Raw genomic sequence first — 22,681 nt, forward strand, 5'->3', positions numbered from 1 at the left:
TTGCTAGTTTGACGGGCTTTTGTTTTCACTTTGTTGAGGTAATCGGTAAGTAAGAAGGGAGATCAGCCAGTGCTTTAGCTTGGTTTGCTTATATGCTGCATAAGGCTCAGCACCCACACGTCCTGCTTAAATAATTTAAAGGTGCTTTACAAGTATTGCAGTTAGGTCAGAGCAAGGTAGAGGAATCTGCTTATTGCAAATAAGAGTTGTGTATTTTGCAGTAAATAGATTTCTAGACTTCTTAATTAAATAGGAATAACACTCTCAGATAGAAACATTTAAAAGCAGCCTATTTATAAATATGTACTTGCAGCAACCTAATTTGGGGAAATACTACAATTTCCTCACTAAGTGATGCTTTTTCATGTGTGCTTAAGTGCACAGATCTTTATTTTTCTCTTAGCACATTGTTTGCAAGCTGAATTCATTTCAGCCTAGTACATTTCAAATGAAGACTTTTTTGAGGCATTTGAGTGCAAATTAAGTGCCTACAAAATGACAGCAAATGAGAAAACTACTTCAACCTGCTTCAATAAATTCAGAAATGAGTGAATATAAATTTTGCCAAGATTTACATATACATACCTATGCAAGCACACACAGTTGCCTTCTGTGTAAGAATATGTATGAGCAATTTCAATGGAAAGAATAGTTTAGTCTGGAAAATGGCAGATTCTTAAAATGGAAGGCTCTGAACAAAAACATTTAACATCCAAATAGAAGGTCCCTCTGCACTGACCACTTATTCAGCATCAATCATTTGGGCATGTCAAACTTCTGCTTGGACTGTGGGTTTCCAGCAATGTATATTGAAACAATGCCACACACCGCTAGAGAGATGTTATATTCCAGTACAATTTGCAAAGCAGTTCTTGTCTCACAGGAAAGTTTGAAAAAAATAATCTTTTTAGAATCAAATCCCTTTGCACATGGTATTTTCTTCTTCTGCTAATCTTTGGTTAAAAGAATCCAGCTACTCCCACTGTTTATTCCCCACTTGAAGTCATAATTCCTGCTTTGTGACATCATAGTTGCTTACAGTGAAAATGGCTATTAGTGTGGAAACAGAGGGATTAACTGCAGTCCTTCTGACTCTAGGGAGCAGGACAAAAGGAAAAGCTTAGAATAGGAATGTTTTTTCATTTGTTAACATTTCTGCATGACCCTTGTTTTAATAACTTTGTCTTCCACCACGTTATGTTCAGACTCCTATAAATGAAAAAGCTTTTGCAAGTGTGGGAGGAAAGTGAGCAAGAGAAGTAAAGTATGAGGAAAATCAGTTGTTCACAACTCTCTCTCTCTGTTGTTTGTATTGATATAAATAAATATAAAGACACGATTTGCTCATTTTTCATCCAAGGGAAAATGAGAAGAAAGAGGCAGACAAAGGGAACACGGATCAAGTATTGAATACTGTGATTAATTTTATTGTAATTCTGGATATCACGAGAGTGGACCTACACTTCTATGGCAATTAAGTTATGTGATTAGTGTTGTCCTTTTAATACTCTTAATTTAGATTTTTTTTTTTCAAGGCTCACAAATGTTTCAGATTTGTTGCAACACATTTTAAATATGTGCTTGTCAAAAATTATCCATCTCTTCTCATGACAATAGGTGGCAAAAAGTGAAAATCCTTTCTTATAAACAAACATTTTTGTTTATTTGGAAACACAGATATATGATCAGAATGTTCTTATTACTCAAAGCACAGCTCTGAGACTATAGTTGATAGCAAAATGATAGCATAAGTTGTGCAGTTTGGCCTGAGCAAACTGTTTGTATCTGCTTTAAGTGTTCTCCTACAACGATTCATTATTAGTTTATCAGAGTTTGGTTGCTGCTTTCTCTGCCAATATGACAAGATTATGTAGATTGAGTCCTGCCCTAAGTTATTCAAGTCTCTGTCTACTTTCTGTCACTTTACATGTATATATTTCTGTATTTTTGTAAAGAAAAGGCAGTAGCTAATTTTAATCCTGCTGTACTTGCCTGATTATCAAAGTGAAATACATGGGTTGAAATACTGTACTGTCATAATCCAGGACAAGAGTTAGCTAGAGGGGCAGTTAAACAAAGAGATCTAATGAGGCATTAGCTTAAAACTAGGTGGTTAGAACTGTCAGATACTTTTGAGATTTTTTTACTTAATATATATTTGAGGCCAAAAAGTTATTTATTTTTTCAATTTGTTTCAGGTCAATCTTTCATGTTCAAAGAAAGACCATAATTTAGAATCAGGAACCAGTATGTCCATACAGTGTGCTGTATGGGTTAACGAAGCCTTTCCAGAGGCAGGCTACCTAGATTAGATAAAATTCCATGTTATACTGCTTTTTAAAATCCAAGTTATTACTTTTAGATGGAACTGCATCATGATGTGTAAAATATCAGCCTGGCTAGAGGTAAGCAGAGACTGTCTCAATTGTACTTCATTTTACTAGATAGACATGCTATCAATCTTGTCTTATGGGTTCTCCTTTTCCCCAGGCGACTATTAGTTCTTCTTTATGCCTGTTTTAGTTTAAATTCATGTTTCTTCTCTGATATTATGAATACTTTCCGAATACTTTGAATGAGTGCTTTGTGCAGAGGCATGTGCTTGTTTGGTAGAAATTGCTTTCTTGATGTATCCTGGAATTATATCTGTTGTTTTTTTCCCAGTCATCTCATCACTGTCTTCAATAATCTGCTCAGACCTGTCTCCTTATGATCATGAGTGGATGGATTCAACCATCACATGAGTAAATATTCAAAATTCAAATACCTGTTGTTAAAAACTGATTTTTATTTAAAAAGTCTGTATACAAAGACCAGTCACCAATGAGTGCACAATTTTGGCAAAGCTAGTAAAGGATACCTCAAAGAAGAATCATGGAACCGCAAAAATATTTGATAGCTAATATTTTTATGAAATGAACTTGAAAAAGCACTGTGAAATGCCCTGAGATGCAGAATGGAATCATACTGTTCTGGCATGCAATAACTGATGATCCTCATTAGGAAAAAGCATGGAGTCAGGAGCTTGCAAAGAGAATCAACATTCCTTGCAGCACAGCTGACAGGATACCCCTGTATTTTACCTGCTCCATTGTTGCTTCCAGAAATCATAAGACATGGGTGTTTTTCCATGGAGGTCTGTGGCACTTGTCAGTCTCACATCATTAATCAGTGACAAATTTTTCACAAATCCTTAATCCCATGTTGATTCTAATAATTTTGCAAGGAGCTGCCAAAAATTACTTATTGTTCTGTTAATCGTTTCTAATAGGAACAGAGACTGCCTTGAATTTCTTCCTGAAAATCATACTAATTAGAAATGTCTGAATACATACAAGTCCTCTGAGATTAATTTATTCATCATAATCAGTTAATCACTTTTCCTTTACATAATTAGACAGCTCCTGGTGGAGAGGAAGACCCCTTAGTTTTCTTGGAAAGAAGAAGACTACTGTAAGCCGACGTTAGCAGAATTATCATCATGTTTCCCTTTGAGTGCATACAGATTAATGCAGGTGGGGTTTTTTTGTCTATGCACCATAAATGAAATCTCAAACCAGAAAATTATTCTAAAAATGTATTTTCTAAGGCTACATCAGAAGAAGTTTCCTATCATCTTGCCCTTCAGCTGTCCGTTGGGACTAAGATCAAAGATTGCTGAAGAAACTGGTAAAGTTTTAGTATTGATGTGGCCAAATACAAAACTGCTCACTTTGCATGTAGACTGATACAGAGACAGTCCAAATATTTAACCTTCTTGCATATTTCACAAGCTGAGTTTTTCTTATCCCCATAGGAGATATTTATATGCCCTTCAAAATGATACTAAAACTGTCACCATCATTTTTAGGTCCCCTGATAATCCATTTTCAGAGCACTGTTGTATCACAGGTATGGATTTACTGAGAAGAGAGAGAGCTAACAAGGAAGCTGTTCCATGAACATTTTTCTTTTAGAGAATGAATTCTCTACCTTTTGATGTGGAAAAATACCAAGAATTAAATTACCCAAGGACCTCATGTATTGGGATGGCAAGTGCTGTGGGTTTTAATGTCATTTACTGTATTCTGACATGTCTAATTATAGTGACCTGTAACAAGATACTTAAGTGCTCTAGAAATGAGTGCTCCTATACTCTCTGCTTTCTGCTAGATGTTCAGCTAGACTGTAGAATAGAGAAACAATTTTTGCCTCTCTCTTGTGTGTGAGCAAAGCACACCATCTTCCCTGGTATTAATATTTTAAAAGTGTGCCTCAGCTCTGTCAACCAGTGAACTAAATTGCAAGGTAGAGCAATTGTAACATAATGGTGACAGATGTCTACTGCAAATACTTGCTTAAATCCAGACTTATCACAAAGTGGTGTGTTATTTCCAGTAACTATGAGAGCACCTAATGTCTTCTAAATAGTTCTACATTAATTATAAGTTCAAAAGTTTAGCATATAGCATGCTGCCTGCTAGGCAAGATTCAGACTGGCATATCAAGGGCAATGTCTGTGGCCAAATAAAATCCATTCCATGCCATCTTATCTTTGTTTATTTTTTTTCCCTTGACAGAATGTCCAGGAATGTAAGGAAGGGAATTCTGTGGGGAAATTTTATTCATTGCTTCTATCACTTTGCAAATGGCATTAGTTAATTATCATCTTTTTCTATATATTTCTAAGATGTGAGCTTATGGAATAAAAAAAAATGGTGCATGCATAATCATCCATATAATTTTATAAGCAAAATAGGATAGGATTTTGTACTTAGTAACTGACAAAAACAGAAGAGTATTTAAGGTTGATGCTTGAAAGAGCTGGCAGTTTCTTGAACATTTAGGTGCTTCCATGTATTTGTAAATTTATTTTTTTCTAGTAATAATAAATATTTTTTATGTAATTTCTGGTTATCACTATAGCTTTTGTGGAATTATGCTGCCTTTGTCAAAGCAGCAGAGGCAGTAAAAGTCAACTAGTCTCAATTTCAGCTTGTGTTACCTGCATGTTTATGGTATTTGGGGACTACAAGGCTCTCAGTACCTGTTTGGGAGAAAAAGTGAAAGGAGAGCAAAGGATCTTCCTAATCATTAAAATATCCATGTTCAGAAAGCTGTTGTGGATTGTTCCAGAGACCTGCTGGAGAGAATCCAATAGAGAGCCACAAGGATGATTAGGGGACTTGAGCACCTCCCCCATGAAGAGAGACTGAGAGCCCTGGAGCTATTTAGTCTGGAGAAGAGAAGACTGAGAGGGGATCTGATCAATGTCTATAAATATCTGAGGGGTGGGTGTCACATGGAGGGGGCCAGGCTCTTTTCAGTGTTTCACAGTGATAAGACAAGGAACAAAGGGTTCAAACTAGAACATAGAAGATTTCACCTCAACATGAGGAGAAACTTCTTTACATGAGGGTGACAGAGCACTGGAACAGGCTGCCCAGAGGGGTTGTGGAGTCTCCTTCTCTGGAGACTTTCAAAACCCACCTGGGTGCATTCTTGTGCAGACTACCCTAAGTGATCCTGCTCTGGCAGGGGGGTTGGACTGATGATCTCTTGAGGTCCCTTCCAACCTCTGATATACTGTGATACTGTGATACTGGGATATTTCAAAATAGCTTATATCTGTAAAATATCTATTTTGTGAAGCAATGGGAAACATTTCAGGTCAAATAGCTGCCATTTAAAAAATTATAGTGAGTAGGCAGTTGTAGAAAATGTCTTCAGTAGCTTTGTTGTTCTTTGTGTTTCACTTAGAGACAGTAAATGTGATAAGAAAGTGCAGAAACAAATACAGGTGCAAAGAAATTATTTATCAGGCAGCAGTTAAACTGATGGGCATATAAATCATCACAACAGTCTGGAAAAGTTTAATAAACCTATACATTTGTAATGAAATAATTAAAACTTTTTTTTTTTTTTTTTTGGTTAATAAAAGTTCCAGGTTTTCAGTAGCATCATTTAGCGAGGCAGGTAAATTACATGGATTAACAGAAAAGTGAATGGAAATGCTTGTCCTAAATCCACACTAATTCTATAAAAAAAAAAAACCAACCAAGTAAACAAAATTGGACTATTTCTCCTTTGTGGTTTTATTTCATGCATTTCCTGGATCTCATGTGAGTCAATGACCTAAGTGGCTGTCCTTGTCATTTGATATTTCTATTTGTAAATGTGAGAGCTTCTGATTTCTCAGATAAGTTTAGGTATGTATCGAAGTAGTTCTACAGTCATTGAAAGCTAACAAAACTAATTTGAAGTTTTGCTCTTAAAATGATCTAAAAATGAAATCATTGTCTGCTTCTGGTTAATAAAGTTCTTTTAACCTGCTGGACTTTGGGTTTCTTTGAGCCTTTTTAATGATGTGAGTCAGTACAATATTTGATTTAATTTTTATTCCTTTTCTGGATAAGGAACAGCAGTGCAAAGGTACACAGTTGTCATAATATTCCCAAGGAAAGAATAAGCAGTTGTTTGAATAATCTAAAGAGCTTTAATTCCCTACTCTGTTATCTTTTTAGCAACTTGCTTTATATTAAAATATTTCATTCCCTTTCACTCTCTTATAATTGTCATCACGAATGCTAACACCGAAATAAAACTATATTCTATGCTTGGTTGGAGAAAAGTATCTAACTAAAAAAGACAAATGCACATTTATTAGTCTACCATATATTACCTACATCACTATAATGCCTGCAATTTTTTATAAATAAGGACTTTATAGGTCTCCATCAAGCTATTTTCCTAGTACAAATAAAATCCTTGATTAAAGGATATCAGGATTAAGATGGTAAAAGTCAGTGCAAAAAGATTTCTTAAACTTGGCTCTTGAACTTAAAATGTTTTGTTCATGCATGTTGCATCTAGTTTATAGGTTTCCTCTTTATAAGAGTTCACAAAGTACCCTGAGCACATAAACTTCTGTAGATAACTAGAAATAAGCCTTTGAATGACTAGTGACTGGCACTTACAAAATGGTTCTCATGACCCGCAGTGTGAGGAGGGGCTCTGAGCTTTCTTTCACATCAACAATAGCGATGTTACCCAACCAATGTGCAAATGGCTAAGAAAATTCTCATTCATTTGAAGCACGTTTTCTTTCCATCATTTCAGGAAATGCTTGAACTTTTCACCTTTGTTTGAAGTGGTATATACTCTGTCTCTGACACTGCTTTGAAAATCTCTTCATTTTTTCTGCACTCTGCTATCATAAGCATGATCTTTCTGACTACACACTAGATTTTTTCCAATCTCGTTTTAAAATTAACTCACACAAAATAGGGGAAGGCAGAGTCATTGCAATACTAAGAGTAAGACATCATAATTATAGCATTTTATTTGTCTTTAATTTAAGAACATCCACCTAAGATATAATAAGAGAAAAAAAATCTGCTGATAGAATTGTCAATGCTGGGTTCATGCTGGGGAGAATCAAGACAGACCTCCAATTATCTGAAAGCAAATCTCCATAGAGATCCATTCAGAAGATCTGATTTGCAAAGAGGGGTTTCTGCGTAGGGAAGCAGAGATTATCCTGATGTTTTTATAAGCATACCACATTTTGATGATGCTTTCTTTGGCTCAAGGATGGTTTTTACAGTTAAAACACCATAGAAACACAAAATATCCAGTAAATGATATGCTGCTTCCCTGAGGCAATTCTCATCCAGATTTTGTGCTGCCTGATTTAGAACACAGACTTAAGCCTGCCAAAAAAGCACTGCTGCCTCTCCTACAGCACTTGTTTTACTCACCATAAGTAGTTATACTCTCAGACAAAGACCACAGCCTACTAGTTAAGGCCCTGAACCAAGCTGGAAGCCAGCCTCAAACCTGATACCAGTATCACCTAATATTTCTTATGATTTAATTATGCATCCTTTTCTTTCTGGTGATTTCAGTGAATGTTTTGAATATTTTGCATCGGTTTTGTATATCTACAAAATTTTGAGTGAATCAACATTTCTTATCTTTAGCCAGACTGCCTGTGTATAGCTGCTGGCTCCATGCTCATTTCTTCCCACAAATGTTGGCAGACATGCTAAAAAGCATATGGAAAACCACATTAGAGGAACTGGTGCTCTGAAGGGCAAGACACCATACTTTGTAGACTGGCAGTATGTTAGCCTTGGACTTCCTTTTCTTTCCATTTTTGATTTCCTAAGGCAAATAATTTTCTGCCTCAGTTACCTGTTTTTCCTGCTAACCTGTGTGCCTGCCATGCTAAGGGCTGTGTCTTTTTTGTATGACTACTAACTAGCATAATGAGACCCACTCCTGGTTAGGAATCACTGACAGTTTCTAGTTTTTGTATTGTAGCAATTATTGTTTGGTTTCTTCTACCCTTCTGGTCCAATTCACTTTGCAGTCTTTTTAAAAGCCTGACCAATGTAAACGTGAGGAATGGTTCCTCAGCTCAATTGTATTGAGGTTTTTTTTAAGAGCCAAAAAGAGGGGAGAACATATATGCAAGTGTCATAGTTTAACCCCAACTAGCAACTTAGTCCTACGCAGTCATTTGCTCACTCCCTCATAATGGGATGAAGGAAGAGAATCAGAACAGTAAAGATGGGTTGAGATAAAAACAGTTAAATAAAAATATTTTTTTTAAAATTAAAAGGAAAATTAAAACAATTGCTCACTGCTAACAACTGATGCCCAGTAAGTCCCCAAGCAGCAGACTTGTTGCCAACCATCCTCTTTGTTTTACTGCTGAACATAACGTCATACAGTATGGAATATCCCTTTGGTCAGTAAGAGTCAACGGTGCCAACTCTCTCCCCTCCCAACTTCTTGTGCATCCTCAGACTCTCAGCTGGTGAGGTGGGGTGAGAAGAAGAAAAGGTCTTGACTCTGTGTGAGCACTGCTCACCAACATCTAAAACATCCTTGTACTGTCAACACTGTTCCAGCACAAATCAAAAATACAACCTCCTCATTTGATGTTCCTCTGTCTCCCTGCATGTCCCTAATGTGTCCATCTGGAAAGGTTTGTTGTTTGTTTTTTTGTTTTGTTTTGTTTTGTTTTGTTTTAATTTAAGGTCAGGTACTTTTTCAATCTCCATTTTTTTCTTTGGACCTAGGTTTCAGTTGCTGAATGAAGTTCATGTGTCAAAACAGTGGTGGTAGACTTGGGATTTCTGAATAGCAGTGCCCTGTTCTGATTTTCGCATTATGAATCCAGAGATTCGTGCATTATAAACCGTTAGCTGCTTAAATAACAAAGATACTGTAGATTTTTGTTTTGCTTTGGTTTTGTTTTTTTTTCTTCTTTAATCTTGTTCTTAATGTTCCTTACAGAAATACAGATTGAACAAGTGTGTTTTCTTTTCCTGTTGGGAATAGTAATTATACATTGTTACTTTCCTTTCCTGCACATTATGTTAGATCTTGCCTTTATACTTTGACACTACTTATATTTGCCTTCTTCTGTTAAAGCCTAGGGTTCCTATTGCTAGCTTAGATTTCAATTAACATTCTCATACAGAAATAAAAAAAGCAACTGTCATGTTATATTCTTTCCCACCAGGTACCAAATGTCCTCTACTGTCTCTAAATGACAGTTCATAGGACAATAATCACATATTTTATTTCTCAGTGAAAGAACAGGCACAGTGCTTTGCTCTCTCCTCCATTCTCTAATTGGCAGTGGTGTTTATTTGGAGGATTTTTTTATCCTAGATTGTGTGACTGATATGATAATAATATACTTTTGCGGATCTGAAAGTTTATAGTTCTACCTAGGATCTCAAAGCACTTAACCCAGCATAGTTATGAGCTGCCTGACTCTATTCCAACAGAAATTAAGCTCCCAGGAATAGATTCCTCTAGGTATAATTATGTTTCGTTTCCATAAGAGAAAAATGATCCCAAGATCATGACAACAGAATCATTATTGTCCATTCAGGCTCAATGTCAAATCTTTTATGTATAATTAAAACTAATGCATTTTAGCATTTTGCAACACTGATGTTCTTGTCTCATAGAAGAAAACAACAACCTTAGACTTTACCTTTATTGCACAAAAAGAATGAAAATAGGCAGTTGAAAAAGAACAGGGTTGTTGTTTTTTTTTTTTAAATCTGCTGTAATTTGGTCATTGAATAAGATACGAATTATGGTATCTGCTAATTTTTTAATGTCAAGATTTCATTTCTTTCTAAGGTTATAAAAGTTAAGCCTGAAAATTTACTGGAAGCAAAACAAAATGCTTTCTTTCTTTCTTTCTTTCTTTCTTTCTTTCTTTCTTTCTTTCTTTCTTTCTTTCTTTCTTTCTTTCTTTCTTTCTTTCTTTCTTTCTTTCTTTCTTTCTTTGTCTTTCTTTTCCTTCTTTCTTTCTTTCTTTCTTTCTTTCTTTCTCTTTCTTTCTTCCTTTCTTCCTTCCTTCCTTTCTTTCTTTCTTTCTTTCTTTCTTTCTTTCTTTCTTTCTTTCTTTCTTTCTTTCTTTCTTTCTTTCTTTCTTTCTTTTCTTTCTTTCTTTCTTTCTTTCTTTCTTTCTTTCTTTTCTTTCTTTCTTTCTTTCTTTCTTTCTCTTTCTTTCTTTCTTTCTTTCTTTCTTTCTTTCTTTCTTTCTTTCTTTCTTTCTTTCTTTCTTTTCTTTCTTTCTTTCTTTCTTTCTTTCTTTCTTTCTTTCTTTCTTTCTTTCTTTCTCTTTCTTTCTTTCTTTCTTTCTTTCTTTCTTTCTTTCTTTTTCTTTCTTTCTTTCTTCCTTCCTTCCTTCCCTCCTTCCCTCCTTCCTTCCCTCCTTCCTTCCCTCCCTCCTTCCTTCCTTCCTTCCTTCCTTCCTTCCTTCCTTCCTTGTCAAAATAGAAACAACATATTTTTCTGAAATGCTTTACATGGGTATCAACAACAGTAACAACAAAGGAATTTTCTATAGCTTTCAGGAGATTTCAATGATTCAAATCTATCCAAACTCTCTGAACCACTGTGAGAATTTAATGGATTTTTTTAATAGCTTGAAGATTATTTTACTTGGTGCTTTTTCTTTCCATATAAATATTATGTGGGAAAAAACAAACAAACAAACCATAGTATTGTCTTTGAGATGTTCCTTTAGAGAACTGGAAATGTAGAACGATATTCTGTCTAATTTTATTAGCAGTTCCTGCAAGGTGATAACAGGTCACATGTTTTATGTAGTGACATGTTTGAGTTGGTTTAGAAACATCTAAATCTAAAATGATAAAACAGCATAGTTTTAAATGGCTGCAGCATTTTGAATTTTGAAAAGATGTTTGCTTTGCAGAACTGTTCTGTGATTTTTTTTTTTTTTTATGACTAGAAAAAGGAAGAATATCTTAAACTATGAACATATAATCACTGGGAATGTAGCTGGACTGAAAGTCCTGAAAAGTTAAATCCTTTGTTTGTCCATCAGATAGGTGCAGCAGTGCAAGCATCATCCAGTTTGAGTGGAACCAGTGCCTCAGAGCAAAGAAGCAGTCATCCTGATGGAGGCAGAAAAGTTGTAAATTCCAGGGACAGAATCCATCAGAGGATTGACAGTAGAAACGTGAATGTTGTTCTATGTTTTTTTATACTACTTTAATTTACTGTGCACATTTCACTGTGCACTTGCAGCCCAGAAAGCCAACCAGATCCTGGGCTGCATCAAGAGAAGTGTGGCCAGCAGGTCAAGGGAGGTGATTCTCCCCCTCTACTCAGCTCTGGTGAGACCCCATCTGGAGTACTACGTCCAGTTCTGGAGCTCCTATTACAAGAGGGATCTGGACATGCTGGAATGTGTCCAGAGAAGGGCCATGAGGATGATCAGAGGGCTGGAGCTCCTCTCCTATGAGGACAGACTGAAAGAGTTGGGGCTGTTCAGTCTGGAGAAGAGAAGGCTCCGAGGTGACCTTATTGTGGCCTTTCAATATCTGAAGGGGGCTACAAGAAAGCTGGGGAGGGACTTTTTAGGATATCAGGTAGTGACAGGACTAGGGGGAATGGAATAAAGCTGGAAGTGGGGAGATTCAGGCTGGATGTGAGGAAGAAGTTCTTCCCCATGAGAGTGGTGAGAGCCTGGAATGGGTTGTCCAGGGTGGTGGTAGAAGCCCCAACCCTGGAGGTGTTTAAGGCCAGGCTGGATGAGGCTCTGGCCAGCCTGATCCAGTGTGAGGTGTCCCTGCCCATGGCAGGGGGTTGGAACTAGATGATCCTTGTGGTCCCTTCCAACCCTGACTGATTCTGTGATTCTATGATTCTAAATTTTAAAAGCATACTTAGAAGTACATCTCTCAAACAATAAACTCTTTTGCTTTATATCTTCACATACTCAGTTTGTGGCAGTTAATTCAATGCCACTGCATAGAGATGTCCATTAAAAAACAGTACTGCAGACTTTAGAGACACCTTTTCAGCTGCAGCTATTTATTCAGTAAATCTGGTACAGGCAATGCTAAACAAAGTCCACTGAATTCAGGTGAAACACTCCCACTGACTTCTTTTGGATCGTGCCCTTGAGCAGTTACATACCCCTACAAACATACATCGATTAAGGCATTTTTTATGGGCTGTGAGTATAACTTCTATATAAATTCATAAGACATTTTATACCCTCTGACTTTACCCCTGGACAGGTGAAATGTTCAAGGTTTAGTGGCAATTTTGAAGTTCAGAAAAATATTGCACTGTCTTCAAATGGCTTTCTTCAGGGAACAGCCATGCACTCAATCAGGCCAGAAAATGCAGAGGTTTAGAATTGCCTAATGCCTGTATCTGTCAGTAATCAAACAAGTCTATTGAAAAAGGAAAGGAGGGGAAATGGAGGGGCAGAAGGGGGGGATGAGGAGAAAGAGGCAGAGGTGGAGGAAGGAGGGGAATAAATGTGCCTACTACGGCTTAAAACACAATAATTTAATTGTCACTATGCAATCAATAAAAATGTAGCAGTGTGAAGGGAGCATGACAAACAGATTTGCTTTGTCTTAAATGTACTCAATGAATGCTCCCCAAACTGAACAAAATTGACTAGTAAATTAAAAGAAAAATTGGTGTTATTGTACGTTTTCTGCTTACCTACAGAAAAGACACTCATTTGAAAGAAGAAATCTGGAAAACTGCTTGGTTTTCTCTAGCATTCTTTTAGGTCATACCAAAGAGAGGCAATAGGCATATTCTAAAGTAATAGTATGAATTAGTAGGTGTCCTGCCTTAGGGAATCTGATCAATGCAGTCATTGCATTGACCTGAATGGATTTCACAGGATCAGAGATATAAGAAATACAAAGCAGTATAGACCCTAACAGTGCACAGATGGAGTCTTATATCCTAACATAAATACCTAAAGTTAACAGGCAACCATGAGACAAATAAGTTCCTTCCTTGAAGACACTAAAAACTCACCTCAAGTTTGTAATAAGTTGTGATGATGCTGACTGGTCTGTAGTTAAAACACCTGGGGGGCGGGGGGTGGGAGGGGAAAGGTTGCTTTTTTCCTAGAACTCATTCAGTGGCAGGAATATGAGCAACTATCTTTCAAATAATATCCCTCTAATTACCAGCATCATGTTTGAGCTCTATTAGTTCGAATACAAAACCAAGACAAGTGTGGGAGAAGGACCAACAATTCAACCCACACTTCTTTAAAAACAAACCAAAATAATGTGATTGATGCACTGTCTTACACAGCCATTTTTAAAACAGTTGAGGGAAGATGATAGTTTTGTTTCCTTAGAAAATATCAGGATGCCTCCTTTCTCATGTGCCAGCCTAAAATGCTATGGAAATGAGTTTTCTGTGGGAATGTCTTCACACATGAGAGTTAGATTTACTGAACAATTCTTGTTAAGATGGAGCAGCTAATTTTGCTGTTTGCAGAAAAAAACCCACCAAAACATATATATATATATATATATAAGGTATGTACATTGTACTTGAAAGGCAAAAAATATCAAGTATGACTTGAAAACTGCTGCAAAAGATACAGGATGATTGAAGGATTTATCAACCTGTTTTGGCATCTCTACTAATCATTTAGCTTTGTAGTTTAAAAGTGCTTTCATGTGAGTCCTTTTTCTTTTTTTTAATAAACTTTGCATGGAGTGGACTATATTTTGCATTCTTATAGTTGAAAGTGTTGCTTCTAAAATAAAATTGTAAGCAATTACTGAAGTGATTACTTCAAATGTTCAAAATACTGGATTGCAAAATAATTGGATGGTAATATGCTCACAACTTTGTTTTTCATTCTTGAGCTAAATTCTTTGCACAAGGGAGAATCTGTGCTGGCTACATTTTGTGACTTCTGTTTTCCCTGCAGGAACAGTAAAATGAGCTCTGACCAAAACTATAGTCACAGTTTATAAACTCGGGAACAGTGTCATCTGTTATAGATGAAAGACATAGTGCAAATATATTTATAGGACATAGTTCACAAAACCCAAGGCTTCATATAGAGATTTCACAACATACCTGCAAATAAATAAAGTCCAGAATATTTTTTTTCAATAAAATGTGCAAGTATTTCTTTAGGGGTGAAGATGTCTTTTCCACATTTCCAACAGTTTGCATAAATCTCCACAGTTAGATAATCTCAAAAGATCCCCAATGATACTAAGTTATTCACTTGTATGTCAAGTTTCTCCTTTTAGTGAAGCTGTAATGACATAAATAGGGTCTCTACCACAAAATAAAACCATGTGGATAAGTGCATGTATAAGTCAGTTTCTTTTGTAACAGATGAAGCACATATACATCAAAAAGAAAGCCTATATTTTTTTCCATAGTGTATAGATTTCTAACTAGTGGCATGTTGATTATTCTTACACACTCTATGTATCTAAATGTAGAGAATAACTACGATATTTTGTATGGAAAATAGTATGTATCTTGATATATTTGTGTGGTAGTATTCTGAATTCATGGTGTTATGCAGGGCTTCTCTAGAGATGCCCCAATTTTTTTTCATATCTGTTCTGAATTCTATTGCCTTATAAAAACATAGAGAGGAACTGATCAACTTTTGTTTGAGTACATGAATAATCAAGTTTCCTTTGGGCTTTACTCAAGGAATGTAAGAAGTCATTTTGGAACCTGGATAAATGAGACATCCAAAACCTATTGGTTTTGATTGAAAATGTCTAAAATGGTGCAAGCAGTTGGTGATCAGAAAATACCCTTGCAAATTACTTTTGACATAAAGACATGGGAGTCGCATGAGCAACAGTCACTCCAGAACAATTAGCCAGATAGACATTGAGAAGAAGCAGGGAGCAATATCATTAGCATCTCCAGGTCTTCCAGCTACTCTCTCTGATAGACTTCCTGTTTCCCTGATCCACATGAAAGAAAGATGTTTCTTTTAGAGCTTAACAAATTTATCTGTAAGGTCCTCTGTCCTTCCTCTCCGAGTGTGCAGAGAAGTGAGTAAGAGTTTTCTGCAGATCTGTGGTAGTAGCCCAATAATTTAGGTTATCTAGCACCATTGGACTAAAATTGGAATATCTCAAGATGTTTCCCTGCCAGAGACTCTAACTCACTGCCATGCTTTGTGAACTGCTGCTCCTCCAAACCAACCACTTTCCTCTAATGCTGTCGTTCATACCAGTGGATGTCCAAGGCCTTGAGAGGGAGAGGCAAGGAATAATACAAATCATTGACAGGTGCTGGGTTTTTGCATTAAGATCTGCATTAGCCTTCACTGTGACTAAAGGTGGAATCTATCTAGCAAAAGCTTTTGTCCTTCTAGGCCAAATTTATGGATGAAGTCTCTGATAGCAGCAGTAGAACTAGATGCTAAAGCTGCTCCCATCAACATGTAAAGTAGTTCTGGTCTGCATTACTTCAGACATGACATAAGGAAAATCCCAGGGGCAAGAAGAGGCAGAGTGCACACCTGCAGCTTTTCTTTTCTGTTTTGGCAATCCCCAGTCCCTATATGAGCCCCTACAAAGCTGTGAGTCCCAGGACAAATCAGAAGATGCAAGATGTGACATTAGAGGTTATGTTTAGTCCATCTGAACTCTATTCATCCAGCTTTCAAAAAGCATGTCAGCAATCAGTGTTCCCAAATATCTGAAACCAGGCTGAACAAAACAGTGAAAAATATATTAGTGGGGGCAATTATGTGCTACTAGAGGATTGGATTAGATGACCTAATGGGAATTTTCCATTTCTGATTTCTTTGATTTTTTGATTTACATTTCCAAATGCTTTGGTCTCTGAGGGAGAACAGTGAAAAGGAGTTGACATGATCAAATAGTTAGCAACACTGTTATTTTTTTAACTTTTAGCAGAATGTTTTTCAAGAACTGGTTGCCAGATACGTAAAAAAAAAAAAAAAAAAAAAAAAAAGCCACAGGACTATGTATATTACATTGTGAAATATTAATGCTGGCTGGAAGTGCAAGGCTGATGCTGGAACTAGGTAAAAAACAGGGCATTTGACTGTGCCAGTGAAAGCCAAAATGACAGGTTTTATTTTAATTTAATAAAATCTGAAGGTAGTAATGTGGAAATCTGGCCAAGGCTATCTGGCAGACTGCCTTGAAGGGAGTCATTGGTAGTCCCTTTCCCTTTTACTTTATTAGGCTTGCCATTTTCCCCCATTTAACATAAAAAGGTAATTTCTGAAATAGCAGGATTCCTCAGTTGTTTTATCCTTCTCATCTGACATCCACATTTTACAAAGCATTTCACTGAAATTAGGGTCCCTAAAACTCGCAGCATGAGCAATCTGCATTTTACTACTTTTCTAAACTCAATATGATATTGAAAGTCAGAAGCACCATTTAATTATATGCCACCATGTAGAGGTGAGAGTAGTAAATACCCTTGAGACCTTGAGAGGACATTTATTAAAATATTGGCTTTAAGATTTTTTTTTTTTTTTGCTTTTCCTTCTCTTGTAGGGATGAAAGTCTATCAATCAAACTGAAGTGCGGATTAAGAACCATTTGTTGTAAACCAGTCTTCTAATCAGCTATTCAATAAAAAGTGTTTCGTATTCATTTTTAGCTATGAAAGCAGCAGTACAAATTACCAGGAATATTAATTCAGAATAATCAGGGCTGGGCTAAACAGATTTTAGTGCTTATTTGTATCTTCAGAGGATCATAGAATCATAGGATGTTAGGGGTTGGAAGGGACCTTTGAAGATCATGGAGTCCAACCCCCTGCCAGAGCAGGACCATAGAATCTAGCACAGGTCACACAGGAATGCATCCAGATGGGTCTTGAAATTCTCCAGAGAAGGAGACTCCACAATCTCTCTGGGCAGCCTGTTCCAGTGCTCTGTCACCCTCACAGTGAAGTTCCTATTTATATTGAGGTGGAACTTCCTGTGCTGTAGTTTACATCCATTGCCCCTTGTCCTATCACAGGGTGCAAGTAAGCAGAGCCTGTCCCCTCCCTCTCAACCCCCAGCCCTCAGATATTTATCAACATTTATATTTATCAACATTTATTAAATCCCCTCTCAGTCTTCTCTTCTCCAGACTAAAAAGCCCCAGGGCTCTCAGCCTCTCCCCATAAGGCATATGTTCCAGTCCCTTTATCATCCTTGTGTTTTCTGCTGGTATTCAGGGAGAAAATTCACTCTTGGAGGACTTTTTTGTTGTTGTTGTTAAAACTTGTTGTTTTGATCTGAAAAGCACAGATTTTCCCACCAAGCAAAATGATACTCATGGAAAGGTTTCATTGTAATAGCCACTGTTGTGCTTTATTTTCTGAAGTATCAATGGGTTTGTTCTTTTTGCATCAAGACAAAGCAAACCATGAACTGCAGTTGTGCATTATGGAAGATTTATGGAAAATAAAGTTATTTTAAAATCCCCCTCTTTCACCACCACCTCCCCTTTCCCACCCTATCTGCCCCTTTCCTCCACCCCACTCATCCATCCATCCATCCATCCATCCACCCACCTACTTCATTTTCCCCCCATTTTCCCTTAAAATCCCAGAGCACCTGGGCTCTGTTGAAGTCCCCTCCCACCCCAGGTGTGGCCACTTTGCCCTCCCCGCCCACTCCCCTTTTTAATTTCCTCAGGAAAGGCAGCAGCCTCAAGCTGAGCCCATCTGGGTGGAGGATCCTCCTCTCATTACCAGTGAGTCCCTCATGGTGCACACCGGGTGATTGGTGATGGGATCCAAAAAAGGCCAGGGGGCCTTGTGGCCCCCAGGTCAGTTAGGAAACTTAACCAATCCTCTTCATTTTATTTCACCTAACAAAAGACTTGAGGCATCTTCCCACTCAATGACACTGATCCTACTCAGAATTTTGTCCCAGAGATTTACAGCTTCCTGTAACTTCAAGCTCTGTTACAGATTTCTTTTCTCTAAGTCAGCAGTTTCTAATCTACCTAAACAGTCACCCTAGCATCTGATGTATAGTTCCTCATCTTAGAATCCATATACTCTTTGTGAGTTCCCAAGCAGGATTGTTTCTTCCCTTAAGTAAGGAATCTTATACAAATGTGCTTAAGAAAGTCCTCCTTTCTTTTTAAATACACCAGCCTAGAAAGTCTTAGGAACCATACAAGATGGTGAAATATTTGGACACGCTGTTTTCAGGCCTAGTCTCACAGGCATTTACTTTAGGCTATCACCCTCTTTCTTTAGTATGCTTTGGCAAACCCATTCTCACAAAGCAGAGTCCAAATACTTTATACTTACCTAAGTGATCCTGCTCTGGCAGGGGGGTTGGACCTGATGATCACTTGAGGTCCCTTCCAACCTGTGTCAGTGTGAGCTGAAATTCCACCCCCACCCCCCACACCAACAATAACCAGGCTAGCTCAGTCTGGAAGCAAATGAAAGCTGTATTTACAAGCTTACAAGCAGATCTACAATCTATGATGAAATGCGATGAATATGTACAAATATACACAATTCACAACATTTACAAATATATACAATCAACAGAAAAGCACAACCAATCTCCCTTTGCTTCCCCCCAAAGGGGACCTTTCCCAAGGGGCCTCCCCCCCCTGGCAGAAAGCAGAGTTAGCTAAAGCAGAAAAAGTTGTTAACTTAGCTCGCCAAGGTCAGTGTGTGTTATCTTCAGCCAGAAGAGAAGAAGAAAACAGCAGCCAGACAGCCCAGCAGCTGCCCCGACTGCAGAATGCAGAGTGTGCCCACTTTGTTTTGAGTAATAGTTCTTAAACATTTCTATCTATCCAATGGAAGTGTTTAGAACAATCGTTATTTTGCTTTCTTACACCCAATAGTGACTTATTTACACTCTTTCGCTTTCTCTGCATGAACTTTGCAAAGAAAAATTAAAAAGACAGTTTCAAACCATCACACAACCTCTGATATACTGTGATAATTGTGGTCCTCATTTAAAGAGGTTTTGTTCATTGGAAAGTGTGTTCCACAAAAGCATAAAAATAAAAAAGAGGAAAAAAGAAAAGTGCAATGACATTTTCAAAATGTGTGGACAATCCTTAGTAGTAGATGAGGAGGGAACAAACCCACATTCTACAATCTGGAGTATTGCTCCATTCATTTGCTTGGCAGCTGTAGTAAATTGAGTAATTGGAATGGTGGAATCAATTTGTTCATACTGTGAATTCATTAAGCCTCAGAAGGCAGCCTGTCAGCAGGGCCCTCCATCCTGCAAGGTTTGATATGTTTATTCATATTGATGGATTCACCAATGGCGAGCAATTTTACTACTCACTGCGATTGCTCTTCATAATAAAAAATTATGTACTTCCTCAGATCTTTCACTTTGTTTTAGTTAGCCAGAATGTGTGGATTTAATAACCATTTGCAACATTGATTCCAATCTGGATGAAAACTCTTACAACCAATATTGAGCCATTGTGTGGCATTATCTGTCCGACATCATGACACATGCTGTATTGAACCTTGAAACGCTTCATAGCCAACGTAATGGGATGACACAACCAGAATTGTACAAGGAACAGACCTTTTGTAACTAAATTGCAGCTATCAGTGCGAATACTAGCTACCTAATACACAGCACATGAAATGAATGGAACCATACCAACATGTTTGTAATGTTTACTACAAGCCAATTAAGACTTCAGATCCCCTATTAGCTGCAATATCACTCATCTATTCAAGCCATCAGCAACTTCCTTTGGTATTCTGGCTGCACAAGAGAGGACTTTATGTTTGGTTTTATTTTTCTTGTATCAGCTAGCAGCAAATGATTCTAAAGATAATTTAATTCTGACATATCTAAATTTTAGTTATCATACTTTATTTTCCAGTGATTTTAAGAAAATAGACCCTTACTCAGTATAAATTGCCATAACTTTGATGATGTCCGTAACAGTTCCTAGTATCTGTGAACTTGGCCCAAGGCCATGACTTCTGAATTGCAAGTTTTAGAGGCAACCAGAGTTTAAGAAGATAAGAAAATGCTAAACTTCCTAAAGTGAAAACATGTTTCACATGTATCCTGCTTTGATATAAAGCTCAGTAGTAGCAGCCTGGTAACACAGACCCTCTGCCAGTATGGTTGAAATCCAGCCTATATAAAAAGCAACATTCTTTTTGACTGTATCCATGAAAGCATGTACAATAATTACCTCCTTCTGTTTTTCCCCAACAAATGTCTGAAAACAAGTGCTGCCTCAGGAAAGAGGCCAAATTAATAAGAATTTCTATCTAGAAGGGATAAGAGTATGACACCAAAAAACAAACTGATACAACTTCTGATAATGCTTGGATATTTGATTCGATTGAGAGTATCCAGGCTGAAAGGATCACTTTTATTAACTTTATTTGTAAGAAGTCAAGGTTGCTTGGGAACTAGGTATTTTTTGTACCCTGAATGTGAAAGACAATCTACAGTTAGCTTTAGCGTACTGAGTGTAATATATTTATTGTAAGAAGTATTAGGCTTCTTTTAATAACCATCTGGAATCTTTCATGACTGGTAACTACCTTGAAATGAACCTTGAAATAAAAATAGATAAATAATTAACCACAAAAATCTAAAAATCAAACCAACCAACCAAACAAAAAATCCCCCCAATCCAGACCATATTCCATTTTAAACACACTGAGATGTGTTAAATGAAACTATTTTTATTCAAGAGAAAGCAAGAAGCTTGACAGAGTTTATGCACAATTTGGAAAAATGTCCTGAATTCATAGAATCATAGAATTGTTAGGGTCAGAAGGGACCTCATGGATCATCTAGTTCTAACTCCCCTGCCATAGGCAGGGACACCTCACACTAGAGCAGGTTGCCCAGAGTCACATCCAGCCTGGCCTTAAAAACCTCCAGCCTTTAGTTTATGCTGTATAACTGAATGCAAATCCCTATTGCAGATAATCTATTCAAATAATTCACTTATTTAGCTGTTAGCTTGGATGGAGAGAATAGAAAGCCTGTTTATTTGTCATTTCTCTTTGAACTTCAACCATATTTCGTATTGTTGTATAAGACAAATGATTTTTCAGTACCAATGATCTCAAATTATCAACGGTCAACTTATTTTTAAATGTGAAAATGATTAAAATGAGAACTTAGTAATTATACTACAGACAACATTTTCTTATAAAAATGTCTTAAGTCTGATTACAATAAAATAATTTGCATCTTTTTCCAGGTACATTTAAGGAAGTGGACCTGACAAGACATTTTCTTGCTTTTTTCCTGCAATGTGAAATTGTCTGTTTTATCTTTTGCTAAATTCAAAATTTGTTCTTGTATGAGCATACTGTACTGGTAAATACCTAGAAGAGGTAGAGGGAGACCCTCTAAAAATATAATTCACATGGCACATGCAAGGCAGTTTATTTTGCACAAATTATACATAAACATGGATTGGGCTAACTAGTTTGGATAACAACTTTAAGTTGCCCAGTATAGCAAGAAATAATTGGCTTTCTAGTTCACAGAAGTTTTTTTTACCCAATATATTCACAGGTGACTCCAGCCATATCAGAACATTCAAAAAGCTTTCTTAATAATAAATAGTTAATTCGAGAGTAACAGAAAATGTAAGACATTATTCCCACCACATCTGCTGTTTTACTTTATATTTCCTGTATCTAGAAATAATTTTATTTCTCTATATAGCCAAGAAGGAGTCAGCTCATTTCTCCTGTCCTTTTTCCACTACCTTGTATGACATCAAAGCCAGTCTGACTCCTTCTGTACAAGACTGAGAATAGTCATGATGAAAAATGAGAGCTTCTATAAAGATTCTTTAAAGGCTTTGATTTCTTTATTATTTTTTAAAACAATGTATACATACAATTAATTCCACATTAATCACAAACTTGCATCTTTAATAAACTAATAGAAATGGTTGAGTTATATATAGAAGGCAAAGAACCTGGCATGTATTTAATGCATATTGTTGTAAGCCTGTTCCAAAATGTTTCCTGCAAAATGTAAGAATCATGTTGTAAACTCTTTCAGCCAAGGAGCCTTATTAAACTGAAATGATTCAAAAGAATATGTGATGTGTCTGGGCTGGATACTTTGACATTATAACAATAGGAGCATCATAGTATGTGTGAAGTGGGATGTTCATGTTAATGTGAGATCTTCAGCTGCAACAGCTTGGAGTTATTCAGCTAGTCAGGAACCTCAGCTCTTCAACAGAGAGGCTGCCTATTTTCATAGCCCAAGCTCAGAAAAGCTTCATCAGACTTTTCTGCCATTCAAACTATCCTCACTATGAGCTTAATTTTACTTAAAACCTGTATAAATATATTGTTAACCATATGGAAAAAGTATCAGTGAGGAAAATGGGCAATTCTA

The sequence above is a fragment of the Indicator indicator genome, chromosome 10 (genome assembly GCF_027791375.1).
Source record: "Indicator indicator isolate 239-I01 chromosome 10, UM_Iind_1.1, whole genome shotgun sequence".
Taxonomy (NCBI): Eukaryota; Metazoa; Chordata; class Aves; order Piciformes; family Indicatoridae; genus Indicator; species Indicator indicator.